The following is a 15,197-nucleotide window of genomic DNA, read 5'->3' on the forward strand; positions in this document are numbered from 1 at the left end:
CAACCCTTCTAAGGACTGAAGAAAATACTCTCTTCATGTCTGATGTCAACAACCCATTATGTTATCGACTCCTGTGAAGCACCCAGTATCTGGACTGTGTACTTTTTAAACCAAGTTTGTCATATAAATACAGGACACCCAGTTAAATTTGAATTTCAGGTTAAAACATACTTTAAAAATGTGTCCCAAATATTGTATGAGACGTAATTACACTACCCATTACAAGAGTTTTTTTATCAAATTTAGCCTTAAGCCTGATGTCAACAACTCACTATATTCTTGACTTCTGATTTCTGAGTTTGAAAGGAAGAGCTAAACCTATTCAGTTGAGCTCTTTCAAGAATTTCTTTTATTCCAGAAGAGTCTATCTTTTCTTGTTTTTGTCTTTTTGAGGTGTTCAGTAAGTTTTACTGATTGTTTTATGAACTATTCAAATTGTTTCTTGTTGAAACTATATAGACTCCTTTCTGTATAAATCTCATATTTTTGCATGAAGGACAGACATCAAATATTTATTTCAAGCTTCTTTAGATTTTAAATAATGAAGTTATCATAGCTGTGTGACCAAATTGTATTTTATGTTGCATCATTTGAGATTATTATAATTATCTTGTGATAAATGAAAATCAAGAATTAATTTAAAATATCTTGATATTATCCTTATATCAAATACTCTTTTTACAGTAAAACAGAATTGTAGGTATGCCAGTGGTGATCACTTTTTAGATTGTATTTTACTGTTGGTAATGCAAAATTACTCAAATTTCTTAGAGTATTTGATTATTAAACATCATCCTTTTTATCTTTCAATTTGTAACCAGGCACTTATCATCCCTATTATTATCAAAACACAAATAAAAACCAGAAACCCCAAAATGAACAAAATAGACTGCTTCACCCCACTTTGTTAGTCATTGTCACTCATTTCGGCTGATAATTTGACCCGTTGTGTGAGACAGCCACATTTACATGAGATGAAAGAAAAGCATTTCTTTTAGAAAGTCACTTACAAATCAAGTTTGCTCATTTAAAGTGTTTTTCTTTTTATTGATCAATGATGCAGTGCTCTCTGTAACATAATAGGAATTGCCTCCATGTTAATGGTACATGACTTGTAAAGGCTGCTTTTCAGTATTCTCTAACTCTACAGCTAATGTCTGTCATTAGTTAATGACTAAAATTTCTAGTAAGTCACAAGGCTTGTTTTATACTTAACTTGCTTCCTTGAGGTACATTACATTGTACACTTCCAAGTTCAAAAATTAAAACAGTCAGTTTGAAAGTGCAATCTGTTACTCAGTGCACAATGCCATGTAACATGTATCAGCGAGCCCATTTAACAACCATTAGTCCATGAAAGAGGGAGACTAACTAGATATGGTATGTTGAAGTTACCACATATGGTTTGTTAGAGATGACGTTCATGCCATGAAGACAAATGAGAAGAACTGAAGTTACAAAGCAGGAAAATAATCATAGAAGAATACTGCATAGATTGTATGATATATGAAACCTCCTTTTAAAATCTTCTGGATATGTATCTCTTTGGCATGGTTCGTTTTTCTAATGTTTAATCTTCATAGATGCATCTTCCTCTTTCTTTCAATTTAATATGAGTGTTTTTACTCTTACTCTTCAGCTTAGTTTGTGTTAGTTGGAATGTAATAAATGTAAAAAGGAGACATACTTCATAAGTGACCTAGGTTCAATTTTCATCTCTCCTCTACAAGCCAGCTTTTTGTACCTTGAGCAAATTACTTATTCCCTCTGCATAATGTTTAATAATCTTAATGAGGTGGAGTCAGCTAGATAATTTGTAAATTTTATTCAGGAACTAAAGCTTTTGGTTGAGAATTTAAATCCTGTTGAATTTCTGATCCTGCTGTAAATTTCGTCCTGTAAACTAAATACTCTTTTCTGGTTACAGAGTTGGATTTAATGTTTATAGCTCAGAACTCTATTGCAAATGTTGACTTATAATAGCTCTTTTGTACATAACCTATAATGCACTGAAATATCAAAATATTCATGAAGTTTCATCTGTTTTCCTAGCTTCTGCTACATGATCTAGTCCCTACTTATTTGAAATAATTCAGTGATTCATCAAGGATTAAAAATGATATAGCAAAAATTTGAAAAAAAGAAAGAAAAGAAAAAGAACAGTCAATGTCCAGCATTTCAAATTCAAAAGAAAATCAGAAAACTGAAAACTGAAAAATTAATGTATTAGTTTGCTAGACCAACTTAAAAAAAAATCACAGACTGGATGGTTTAAACAATGGAAATTAATTTTCTCACAATTTTCTGGAGGCTGGATGTCAAAGATTAAGATGTTGGCAGGTTTGCTTTCTCCTGACACCTCTCTCCTTGCTTGCCAATAGCTGCTTCCTGCATCCTCACATGGGTCTTCCCCTTGTCCCTGTGCTTCCCTGGGGTCTCTGCATGTTCAAGTGTCTTATAAGAACACAAGTCAGATTGGACTAGGGCCCATCCATACAACCTCTTATAACTTTAATTACCTCTTTAAAAGTCTTATCTCTAAATACAGTCATGTTCTGGGGTATTGGTAGTTAGGACTTCAACATATGAGTTTTGTGGGATCACAATTCAGTTCATAAGAATTAGTATAAAGGGAAAGCATTTTGTGAATACCCGTGAGTGAAACCCTGGCTCAACAATAAAGCAGAAAGGGATAAAATCATCCTTTCCTAACATTCTGTAATCTAAGAAAGTATGTAGGTTCTTTAGGGATGGGAGACAGGCCAGCATGAAATTTGCTAGAAGGACTTAAGGTTTGTCATGCCTGAGAAGGAGCCCTTTGATTTTTCCCCTAGGTAGAAAGGATATTGGGATTAAAACCTCCAGTCAATTTTGGGAAAATTTAGACTAAAGAGGATTTGGGTCTATTTCCCAACTGAAGATCCAGGAAACAACGAGCCCACTGATGAAACCACGAGATCATCCTTGTATCAGAACACTCACAGAATAATGACTTCAGATGGCATCCAGGCAGGCACAAAATATTTCTTCTCCCAAGCCATTGATCAGTCATTTTCTTTATGGCCCAAATAAAGGCAAAGAAGTTAGCAAAGGAAGGTGTCCCACAGTTGTGACAGGAGGATCCAATAGAGAATGAAACATGGGAGCCATAGGAGTCAGCAGAAGATAGCTGTGGAGCAGGTGCTGTCTCAAGAAATACTGACAAAGAAATTGTACAGCAACATCAGGGGTTCAGCCTAGGTACTACCGCTTGCCACACAGAAAACCAATCACTGAGGCAATTATTGCCAAGTGAGATGGCTTTAATGAACTGATGCAGCTGAGGAGATGGGCGATCAGTATCAAATCCATCTCCCTGACTGACTTAAATTAGAGACCTATATAGGAGAGAAGAAATGTAACTGTATTGGAAAACAGGAACTCTGAAGGGGGAAGGAGTCAATCACGATGAATAAGTAGGTGGCTTCTCATTGCTTGGGTGAGATGGTCTGGTGAGTTTCAGTTCCTTGACAGCTTTTTTTAAAAAATATATTTTATTGCATGTTAGGTTTTGGGAAACCATCATTCTTTGATAGCTTTTAAGAACTCATGGATCTGGTGAGTTTCAAGCTTTAAATCAGCTTGGTTTCTATGTTTATGCAAAAAAAAGTTGTCTATGGGAATATTGGGTAGGTTTCAAAATCTTCATGTGACTGAAATGACTGATAAATCACTGACAATTTCTTTTTAAGAGGCTAATTGGGTAATTCACATGTGAGTAGAAAGGTAGCTTCAAAAAGAGATTGAGACATAAAAAAAATAGAGGTGTTACATTTTATACATGCACAAATTGTTTGCCTGTCAACTTTTATCTGGTACCCATAATTGAGGGTTTTTTTAAGCTAATTAAAATATGTGTGTTTGTGTGTTATCTGGGATGGGGGTGTGTATTAGTCCATTTTCACACTGGTATAAAGAAATTTCCAAGGCTAAGTAATTTACTAGGAAAGAGGCTTGATTGACTCACAGGCTGGGGAAACCTCAGGAAACTTAAAATCATGGCAGAAGGAGAAGCAGGCCACTTATTCACAAGGTGACGAGAGAGAGAAGAGTGACAGGGAAAGAGGCCCATGTAAAATCATCAGATCTCTTGAGAACACACTCATTATTATGAGAACAGCACATAAAAAGCAGCCCCCATGATTCAGTCACCTCCCTCCCTCTACTCCTGTGGATTACAGGTCCCTCCTTCAACACACGGGGATTAAAATTTGAGATGAGATTTGGGTGGAGACCCAGAGCCAACCCATATCACTGTGGAAGTTTATATAGCTTTTGCTTTTATGTTCACAGCAGGGCAAATAAGTCACTACTATGATTATAAAGTTAAGACTAGGCAAATTTCAAACTATTTTTCGAGAAATACTTAACTTTTTTTGCAGTCTGAACAGCTGGAATAGCTTAAATAAACAATAATAAAAGATGTAAATATGCTTTCTGAGAAGGAAGACAAATATTTTCTGTATCATTTGTTTAGCAAACAAATAACAAAAGAGGACTAAAGATATATATGCTCCCTTTTGTCAGTAGGAAAGTAACAAAGATTGATAGCATTTGATGGGTAAACTCAAAGTCAGGAGAGGATCAGATATCCTTGATCTCAGAACAAAATCAGCAGTGAAATACCATGTGCATCCTGAACTCTTCCACTACCTTCTGCTGTGCTTCCACACTTTCCCCCAACTGTTTCAGATCATAAAAACTGTCAGCAGTATGTACCTGAAAAATGCATCAGGAGACTGGAAGTTACTAAAAGGAAAGCAACAGGCCCAAACAGCTGAAACTACAATACTACCTACCATTACTGAGAGTGTCAGTTTATGACAGAGTTTATTGGTAGTTTCTGTTACTTTATGGGATAGTTCATAATTCATAAGAAAACATTCTTGCATACTTGTTCCACACAATAAAAAATAACCCTTTTGAGCAGAAGGCCAGGAACCTACAGAGTAGTAGTTTGCATCAGCTTCATAATCTTAGACATATCTAAATTTTTTATCTTTAGTTTTCTCATTGATATGATACAGAAAATGTTATTTTTTTGAGTTGTGTGGTCGAAATGACAAATTTAATTGTTTTTAATGATATTATTTTTGCTTTTGAGATATAATTCATCATTTATGAATATTTTGGTCAACATTATTAGTGAGGTTTTAATTTTCTAAAAATATGTTTAAAGAAAGACATGTTTTTTAGATAAAGTAATTTATACTTTGAACTTCTAAATTAGTTTCTCAATTATAAATAAGGGCTGAAAATTTTTAAAATACAGAATTGAATTAAGGAATAACCTCTAAATATACAAATTATCATTAGTGCATTGTTTAAACTGATTTTATTAGGCAGAATACCCAATTACATTTGCTTATTAGCTTCCAAGAATTTGTTAATAAGATTGCATATATACAATTCTAGTAGAAAAAGGAAAAAAGAGAAAAGTCAAACAAAGTCCTATAGTCATTTGAACAAAAATGAATATTATATTTTCCAAAATAAAAGCAAGGTGGGAATTAAATGACTGAGTTCTTTGTTTTCAATTCCTGATAGTTTGGGTATTTTTGCGTAATATAGAATGGTGCAATTTTAATGTTCTCTGTGGTTATTTTTCAATAAATACCTTCCATTTTAAGGAATAAAATTATTTCAACCACCAAACTAAAAATAAATATTCAAATTTATTCATTACTACTCTATTCTGAGCAGAATTTTAGTCCCTGGAAACCAGGAATGTATGCCTAATTAATAGACATAAGTAGAATCTATTACTTGACCATCAAATCTCTTGAATAATCATATTTAAGTAAACATTTTTTATTTGTGTTAACAATTAAATTAGAATAACAATTTCTAATTGTTAAAGTTCAATTAGCAATTTAAATATTCAGATTTGCGAAATGTGTAGTGAATTTTAATCCTCTTTCAGTGATTGATGGGCATGTTCAGAATATTAAGCTTTTACGTATTCCCAATAGCATTCATTTTCACATGCAGTGCACATGCTGAGTCAGTGCTTTCGAATAAGTCTTATACTAATAAAGCAACCAGGAATTGATAATTGATGTCATTATCAACAAATGAAGTAAATCTAAGTGAATTTTACAGTTCCTTTTCTTCACTTAATGTAATCTGATAAAATATTCTAATGTGATCCACAAAGCATTTTTTACTGCGTGTGAAATGCTTTCTCTATGACAAAAAAAAGAACATTTAGAGAAAATTTGGAATCTTGTAGAAATAAGATCTTTTTTTTTACTTGAGGATATATTTTATATATGAAAGAAAGGACTCAAATGAAAGAATAAATAGAGAGAACAACATAAAGTGAAAAGAAAACTGAAAATCTACTTTAAGTGTTAATGTTTATATGCCGAATAATATAAGACTTAAAGAATGCAGGCATTAAAAAATGTTATCTGAGCAAAATTCTCTTTACTGTGTACAACTATATATTGGATTATACATTTATACTAATATAATACAAATATATTTTCAAATTAATAAAATGAATAAATTTTTACCTCATATAAATATTTGAAATCATGACATTAAAAGCATCCAAATTCAGAATATTTAATTAGTTTAACGTGAAGCATTTTGTTCATTTTGTAGACCATGCTATGGAAGCAAAAGATAGGATGGCATTGGTGGAAAATGCCCATCTTGACAGCAGTGCTGGGATCATGGTAACCCTCTTAGCTGTTGGAGTGGAGATCAGTGTGTGACATGTGGGCTACTGATCTAGGTGAGTGTTTGATATTGGGGCTATGCCTCAGGATACAAAGCAGTCATCCACTCAGTAGGTAAAACTAAAGTATAACTGCTGCACAAGACTAGCAGTTTCAATATCTGGAAATCAGGCAGCTTGAACCTAATTAAGGGACAAGCTGTAAATATGTAAATTACCACTAGTGCATTGTTTTAAATAAGATGACTTGATCAGGCAGAATAACCAATAACATTTGATTATTTGGCAATCTCAGGAAGAAATTCAGTAACCAAGAAGTGAAAGTTACCTTGGGACAGTAAGGCAAGAACAGAAATTGAGACTAAAAGACCAAGGTAATTGCTGGCTTCGAAGACTTGAGAAAAGGCAAGAGAAGGGATATTTTTTCTTGATAGATTACATTACTTCTGAACAAATATGCAATTGTTCTGTATTATTGGCCATCAATATTCCCTGAAATGCTATAGTTTTGCTTAGGCATGTAGCACGGTAATTAAGAATATGAACTTTGGGACCACAGTGGCCTAAATTTCACCTCTATCACTTTCTGGCTATGTGACTCAGGCAATTTACTTAGCCTCTCTGGGCCTTAATTTTGTTATCTGTGACAAGAACATCATAATAGTGTATGTAAATCATAGAGAGATTATAAAGATTATGTGTGCTAACATAGATAGCATGTGCAGAACAATACATGGCATTTATGAAGCACTAGATATATATTTGACAGCAATGATTTATTCATTGAAGTGAAAAACTAGACTATTATCACTTTCTATAAAACATAGAATGTAGTTAAAATGTATTACAAATAATTTAAAATGAAATAAGCATATTTTAAATAAGTGACCAAAGGTTAAAATCAATATTTTAGAACTTTGCTTGTAATAATTGTAACACATATTTATATTGCCCTTAATATATGTTACTCATTCTTTTAAATGATATATATATATAAATACTAGTTCCTTTGTGACATAATGGTATTTCCTTTATTTCAGAAATTAGAATGCTGTGACAAGGAGATTAAGTAAATTGCCAGAGATTATATTTAAAGTACTTTATATATATATTCATTAATGTATATTATAAATATCTATGTTTATATTTAGATGTTATCTATGCACCAAGCTAAAAGAAGTGATACCAAAGTTTGTTAACTGTTGTATTTAATGGGAAGTGTATTCTGAAAGTGAAAGTATCTTTCCTAAATTGTAATAACCACTTTGGTATTCTAAGGGTCTTAAGTAGATTATTCTGTACTGGTCATTACCATCAAACATACCATGTTACTTTCAGAAAAAATTATGGAAGCATATTTATATAAATATATGAAACTTCAATTTGTTTATATGTAGTACAGTTAATTTTTTAGAAGTAGGAAATATAAAATATTTAACAGTTCTATGAATCTTATTAGGAAGCTTACCTATGTTGTTCATTTAATAATCCCAATCATAGTATATCTGCAGTTTATAAATATAGAAACAGAGGCTTAGGTAAAGTAAATTGGAAATATTTAGCATGTATTAAATTAAAATCCTGGATTAGAATATTCCAAATATCTGCTCTTTTTACTTCTTATAGCCATCAACTTAAACTATTTTCTTTCAGTCTGGCAAAAAATTGTTACTTATCTCAAGGTAATTAATAGACCCTTACAATCTAAGGCATAAAACCATAAAATTTCTAGAAGATAATGTTGGAAAAACCCTTCTAGACATTGACTTAGGCAAAGGCTTTATGACTAAGAACCTAAAAGCAAATGCAACAAAACAAAGATAAATAGGCGGGACTTAAACTAAAAAGCTTCTGTAGAGCAACAGAAAGAATCAGCAGAGTAAACAGACAACCCACAGCGTGGGAGAAGATCTTTGCAGTCTATACTTCTAACAAAAGACTAATATCCAGAATCTACAAGGACTCAAACAAATTCAGCAAGAAAAAAAGTCCTGTCAAAAATTTGGCTAAGGACATCAATAGACAAGTCTCTAAAGGAGATATGCAAATGGCCAGCAAACATGAAAAAGTGCACAACATCACTAATTGTCAGGGAAATTCAAATCAAAACCACGATGTGATACATCTTACTTTTGCAAGAATGGCCATAAGCAAAAAATAAAAAAAATAATAGATGTTGACATAGATGTGATAAAAGGGGAACACTTTACACTGTTGGTGGAAATGTAAACTTGTATAACCACTATGTAGAACACTATGAAAACAGTATGGAGATTTCTTAAAGAACTCCAAGAACTACTATTTGGTCCACCAACCCTACTCTTGGGTATCTACCCAGAGGAAATTAAGTCAGTATACAAAAAAGATACCCGCACATACATATTTATAGGAGCACAACACATGCTTGCAAAAATATAAAACGAGCCCAAATATCCATCAATAAACAAGTGGAAAACGAATATGACTATACCATGGAATACTACTCAGCCATAAAAATAAATGAAATAATGGCATTCACTGCAACCAGGATGGAATTGGCAACTACTATTCTAAATGAAGTAACTCAGTAATGGTAAACCAAACCGTACGTTTTCACTCACAAATGGAAGCTGACCTATAAGGACACAAAGGCATGAGTAGTACAATAGACTTTAGAGACTCAGGGCAAAAGGTGGGAGGGGATAAGGGATAAAAGACTACACATTAGGTACAGTGCACACTACTAGGGGGATGAGTGCACCAGAACCTCAGAAATCACCACTTAAGAACTTGTTCATGTAACCAAACACCACCTGTTCCTCAAAAAACTATTAAAAAAAATATGGTGCTAGAAAGTGCAAAAGTCCCTTGATCATCATGGGCACAGGACATCTGTAGCTGTCTTTAGATTTACAATTTTTGCTTTTTACTAACAATGCTCATTATTTCTGTCTCTCTCTTCCTTCCTGTTTTTTGGGGATGTGGGAGATGGTGGGGATAGAGTCTAATTTTATGTACCTTCCAGATACAGACATTAGGATCTTTAGATGTGACAGACAAGTGTTTTCTGTTTATTTGTCCTAAATCTGTACTTTCCATCTAACTGCATCCTTTCTCATCCAGAACCTCTCTAGTTATCTAATTAGCTAATTACGGCTGTTACATATTTATTACTGATATATATGATAATTATTTTGCTAGACGTATTCCAGATTTTATCGGAGAGATTCTCTACCCCTAAAAGATATTGACAAGTTTAGCTTGAAGGGAACATTTTACAAGTCCTGTATATATCCTGCATCCTGGCAAATTTCTTGCTTTTATACTCATGAGTTCCTCTGCCAGCTCCTTTTTGGGTGCTGCTCTATTCTTCACCTCTTTTTGTCACTGTGTCTAGATAGGCTTTGTACAATAAATTCAAATTGCAATGAGGACATCTATCCCCTAGTTTTACTAGCACTTTCCCCGCTGAGCTGCAGAAACAGGTCTCAAGGTGAACTGAAAGCTGTAAGCATGTCGTGCTGCATATGACCCTTTCCTGTATACCCAGAGCCTGGGAAGGTGTTTTCCCACCCCAGTGCTTTTCACTTGACTAGCAGTCCCTTAGCTCTTTCTGCTTGGTGAAGTCCAAATTTATATCCAGCATTTAACATATACATTGTATCTCCATTTGTTTATTAATAAAAACATTTTGAGTTTCAAATATCAAATAATATAGTTTCTTTATTACGCCATGTGAGGAATCTTTGTGACAAACCCACTTTAATTTCCACTGCAGATCCTTGCCCAACCATGGCATGCACATTGCTTGAATGATCTTACCCCAGTAGGACTTCTCGACTTATATGTAAAAATAATTTACTGTTGTATTTTAAAATTCCCATTGGATATGTAGTTTGTTGCAAGCCAATGCAAGAAACATCTGGAATAATGGCTAGAACGAAGAGAAAATAAATAAATGCTGAGTGTGTCCTACACATAGGCCATTATATTAGGCATGTTATGAATATTATTTTGTTGAATCTTCCCAACCAATATCTTAGTAGCCATTATATTACCATTTCACAAAGGAAGACCCTGAGGCACAATTTAATTTTCATGGCATAAATTTAAATTCAGTAATCTAACATCTAAGATTTTAATCAGAGTATCGGTATTATTAGGTCACCTAGAATTTTGTTGTTTTTTTAAACATTTTTTATATACACTTTGTGGCAAGCGTGAAAGGATGTATTCTACCAGCTCTAATATCCATGTTATCATGACTTCATTTAGAATAAGTGCTCTCACCTAGTCTCTCTTCAGTTTCATACATGCTATGGAACTTGTTTACTGAGCCTCAATTGCTGATACTGATTTGTCTTCCAACTTATCTAAAGACCCCAAATTATTAGATTAATAAAATAAAAACCTGAAAAATAAGATTGCAAGTGAATATGTTAAGGGGATTCTTGCTAACTTATAGACAGTAAGGTTTCTTTCTATAGTAGCTAAATCAAACCACTTAGAAAATGAGTGAAATAAAATATTAATTACATTTGATAAACTCAAGGCAATCCAACCAATAGCTATTATTTGGGATTACAACACAGAAATATGTCATACAAAAGTAAAATGTTAAACATTTTAATAGACTTTTTTTGTAATGATATCACTTAAAAAAAAATTAAGGTATCTCAGAAATGTCTGTCCTTCATGTTCATTGTAGCATTATTCACAATAGCCAACATATAAAAACAACCTAAATGTCCATGGACACATGGAAGAGTAAAGAAAATGTGATCTATACACTCAATGGAATATTATTCAGTCTTAAGAAAGAAGGAAATCCTGCCAATACGACAACATGAATGAACTGGAAGATAATATGCTACGTCCACGAAGCCAGTTCCAGAAGGACAAATACTGAATGATTTGACTTACTTGAGGCATCTAAAGTAGCTAAACTCATAGAAATAGAGAGTAGAATGATGATTTCCAGGGATTTCCAGCGAGAGGACAATGGAACTTGCTTTTCAATGGTATAAAGTTTCAGTTATGCAAAATGAATAAAAGTTCTAGAGATGTGCTGGACAACATTGTTCCATAGTTTACAATACTGTCTTGTACTCTTAAAACTTTCTTGGGGCTGGACACGGTGGCTCACTCCTGTAATCCCAGCACTTTGGGAGGCCGAGGTGGGTGGATCACGAGGTCAAGAGATCGAGACCATCCTGGTCAACATGATGAAACCCCGTCTCTACTAAAAATACAAAAAAAATTAGCTGGGTGTGGTGGTGCGTGCCTGTAATCCCAGCTACTCAGGAGGCTGAGGCAGGAGAATTGCCTGAACCCAGGAGGCAGAGGTTGCGGTGAGCCGAGATCGCACCATTGCACTCCAGCCTGGGTAACAAGAGCGAAACTTCGTCTCAAAAAAAAAAAAAAAAAAAAAACTTTCTTAAGAGAGTATATGTGAAGTGTTTTTACTAAAGTGATGTCAATAATAATTATTATAATAATCAGAACAAAGTTTTGAAAAACATTTTCCTTTAAATGTTTATATTTGGAGAGATTTAGACAGCTTACAAAGTATCTTTACATATTATTTATTTGGTCTTATCTTTATTATAGTGATTACGCAGTTAAAACTCAAAGAGAATATATCTTTCCCAAGAATGTAAAGCAAATAATAAAGCTGGATACAAATCTGTTTTTAATCCTTAAATCCAGTTCTCTTTCCCTCTGTAAATCATTTTTCTTTTATGACTGCATAGAGCTCTGTCTTTACATTTGTTATCTAATCACAATTTACTTTCAAGTATGTAACAATAATGCTTTAGAAGGTATAAAAAGCAATATTACTTCACACATAGTAGATATACGTGTGTAGCATATGAAAGAGATCTTATGTTTAAATACGTAATGCAGTGGTGGTTAAATAATAAGCTAAGGAATATTTTAATTTTAATCACATGGCAATGTTTAACTTGTAATGATTTCACTTCAATTTGTGTTGTGGCAAGTTTACAGCATGACTGCTTACTATTGGTGAAAAAGATTTGATATACATTTAGGAATTTGTCATTTAATATTAAGATTATGGCTAATTGTACAGGAAGAAATATAATTTATTAAGATGGGTTTATTTTATAAGTATTTGCTTGTTTTTATTCACCAAATATTTATAGAGTGACTATTACATGCCAGACACTATTTTAATTGTTCTTTATAAAAAAAAAGAAAAAATGACACAAAAATGTCTGACCTTATCGATCTGATATTCTAATGAAAGATGAGGCTAATAAAAAGAAAGAAATACATAGCAAAAGGGAGAGATGATGCTGTTTCATTGGTTTTACTTGCTTTGCCGCAGTGTGGGACAGGTTGTTAATTGTGTGCAGTTTTATCTATCAGGCTCAGGAAAGGCCTCCGTAAGAAGGTGACATTTGAGAAAAAGGCTTAATGAAGATGAGGAAAGGAGCTATGCACCAACCTGGAAAATGAGATTTCCGTACAGAAAGACCCAGCAAATGCTTCTCCTGGGGCAGCAGCCTGCCTGGGTGTTCAGCAAATAGCAAAGTTCGGCAGCTGATAATAAAAAGCCAGAAAATTGAGAATACATTTTTATAAATAATAAATACAGTCTCTGGACCTTTGATTCAAATAACAAACATAATATGCATAGACTAAAATCTACAAGGAATACATTCTTGGAAGGATGCTGGCATACCTCTTCTAACAAGAAGACTGAGGTTGCACCAACCAGAACCGAGTGAATCACAATCACTAGACTCCTCACTCCCCAACTCTCTTGGTTTCTCACCAATGTCAGCAGCATTGTCTCAGAACAAGTTACTTCATATTGCAGGAAATAAATATGTACACACTTTCATATCATGGAGCTCCACCATCACAGAAGGACTATCTCTCTTAATCTAGTTTTGATTTTTGAAATCATGGTAAAGGCGTCCAGACCAGGTTTTACCAACCCCCAAAGTGATTAACTATGGCCAAGTGTTAGAGGATAGAGTATTTTAAATGAAGTCTTAATATCACTAAACCTTTAAAGTGGAGATAAGGAGCTATTTACTCCTAGCTCCTAAAAAAAGGGTCACTATATACCGTACAGATTTTTTCTACATATAATTGAGATTTCATTGGATCTTGAGATAGTAAACACTTCTTATCTATTTGTAGAGGGTTCCAATCTTCATATTCTGATTTACATAACTCTGAGGCCTCAAATGACTTTCATATATGACTAAACTCTTTGTGAATGTATTGGTAATCATCAAACTTTTGTTCAAGGGTAATTTTCCATTGGTATCTTATTTCCAGGAAATATGAAGATAATCTTAGCTTTCTAAAGAAATATTCTTGAATAAGCAGATATGTTTTGATTATTCATTGATTAATCAGAATTTCTTTTTCTTCTCACAGGTTTCCTCCTATGTTCTGTGGATTTCTCTACCATGCCAGGCTAACTACTTGCTATTGAAACCAGAACAGCCAACATGATAATATTGGTCTTCATTCTCATGGAATAGGATTGATAGACGGCACCTAATAACATGTGATCAGTATTACAAAAAGTGTTACAAATGTGTGAGAAGTGTTACAAAGGAAGCACATCATGCCTAAGGTTAAAATAGGAAGTCCTTATTGCTATATTATCCTAAAATCAAATTTTATCTAATTATTTCAAAAGTAATAATGTTAACTCATGAGATTCTACTTATTTTACTATTAATATTATAATTGCTCATGCATAACTATTATAATCATTATTAGTCAGGACTTTATAGCACCCCAATTTGTCATATTTAAAAGAATTGCCATGTAACTATAAAAATGTGACAACTAGGAAAGTGTAGGATAGCAGTATAAGATTAGAAAATAAAGATATTTTAGGACTTTGTGACATTAATTCAATGAAAGGTATCTTAAAGCTCTTAATATCTTTATTTAATACAAGCAAATTATTGTGTGTGTGTGTGTGTATTCCTCTGTTGGTCTTATTGCCTAATAAGATGGGACAGGCTGAAAATATACATTTTTAAAAGTTAATAAAAATGCAAAATGCATCAGTAAAATATTTTAAACATATTATGTGATACTTCTGTGTACAACCTTAACCGACTAAGATTTCTTGGGAACATTTTTGGAGATTACTGAATGGCATGTCACTATCGTCACCATTAAAGTTTTATCACACAAAACACAATTTATTAACCACTCAGCAGCAATTCTCTTTTCTTTCTTGTCTAATAAATCTCAGTTTTATTCAGGTCTCAGGGGTCAAAATACTAATAGGAGGTGTATTCCTCCCTACCCCTAAGATGTTAAGGTTGGCAAATGCAAGCTAGTTGTTATATGCCAATCATGGCAATTAACACTCCTTTGCGAGTGGGTGATCAAGGCATAAGTTTTGACGTTATCCTGTGACAGTTTGTTAGGGAAAGTCTTCTGAAGAACTTACCTTAAATTTTCTTTATTTTTATTACTGTTATTTCCT

At 33.3% G+C, this 15,197-nt stretch overlaps 1 long non-coding RNA gene across 4 annotated transcripts in view; it reads left to right on the forward strand.

Moving 5' to 3' along the window:
• LOC103788537 (uncharacterized) overlaps nucleotides 1–14,769 on the forward strand; it is a 586,955-nt gene extending 572,186 nt beyond the window's left edge. For 3 of the 4 annotated variants that reach the window (XR_013528278.1, XR_013528276.1, XR_013528275.1), the window contains 2 exons: nucleotides 6,649–6,781; nucleotides 14,123–14,769. This is a non-coding gene — a long non-coding RNA (uncharacterized LOC103788537). The remainder of the gene's footprint in view (nucleotides 1–6,648; nucleotides 6,782–14,122) is intronic. The other variant, XR_013528277.1, reaches the window with a different exon arrangement.
• Nucleotides 14,770–15,197: the final 428 nt, after the last annotated feature.

This window comes from Callithrix jacchus, chromosome 16 (assembly GCF_049354715.1).
Source record: "Callithrix jacchus isolate 240 chromosome 16, calJac240_pri, whole genome shotgun sequence".
Lineage (NCBI taxonomy): Eukaryota > Metazoa > Chordata > Mammalia > Primates > Cebidae > Callithrix > Callithrix jacchus.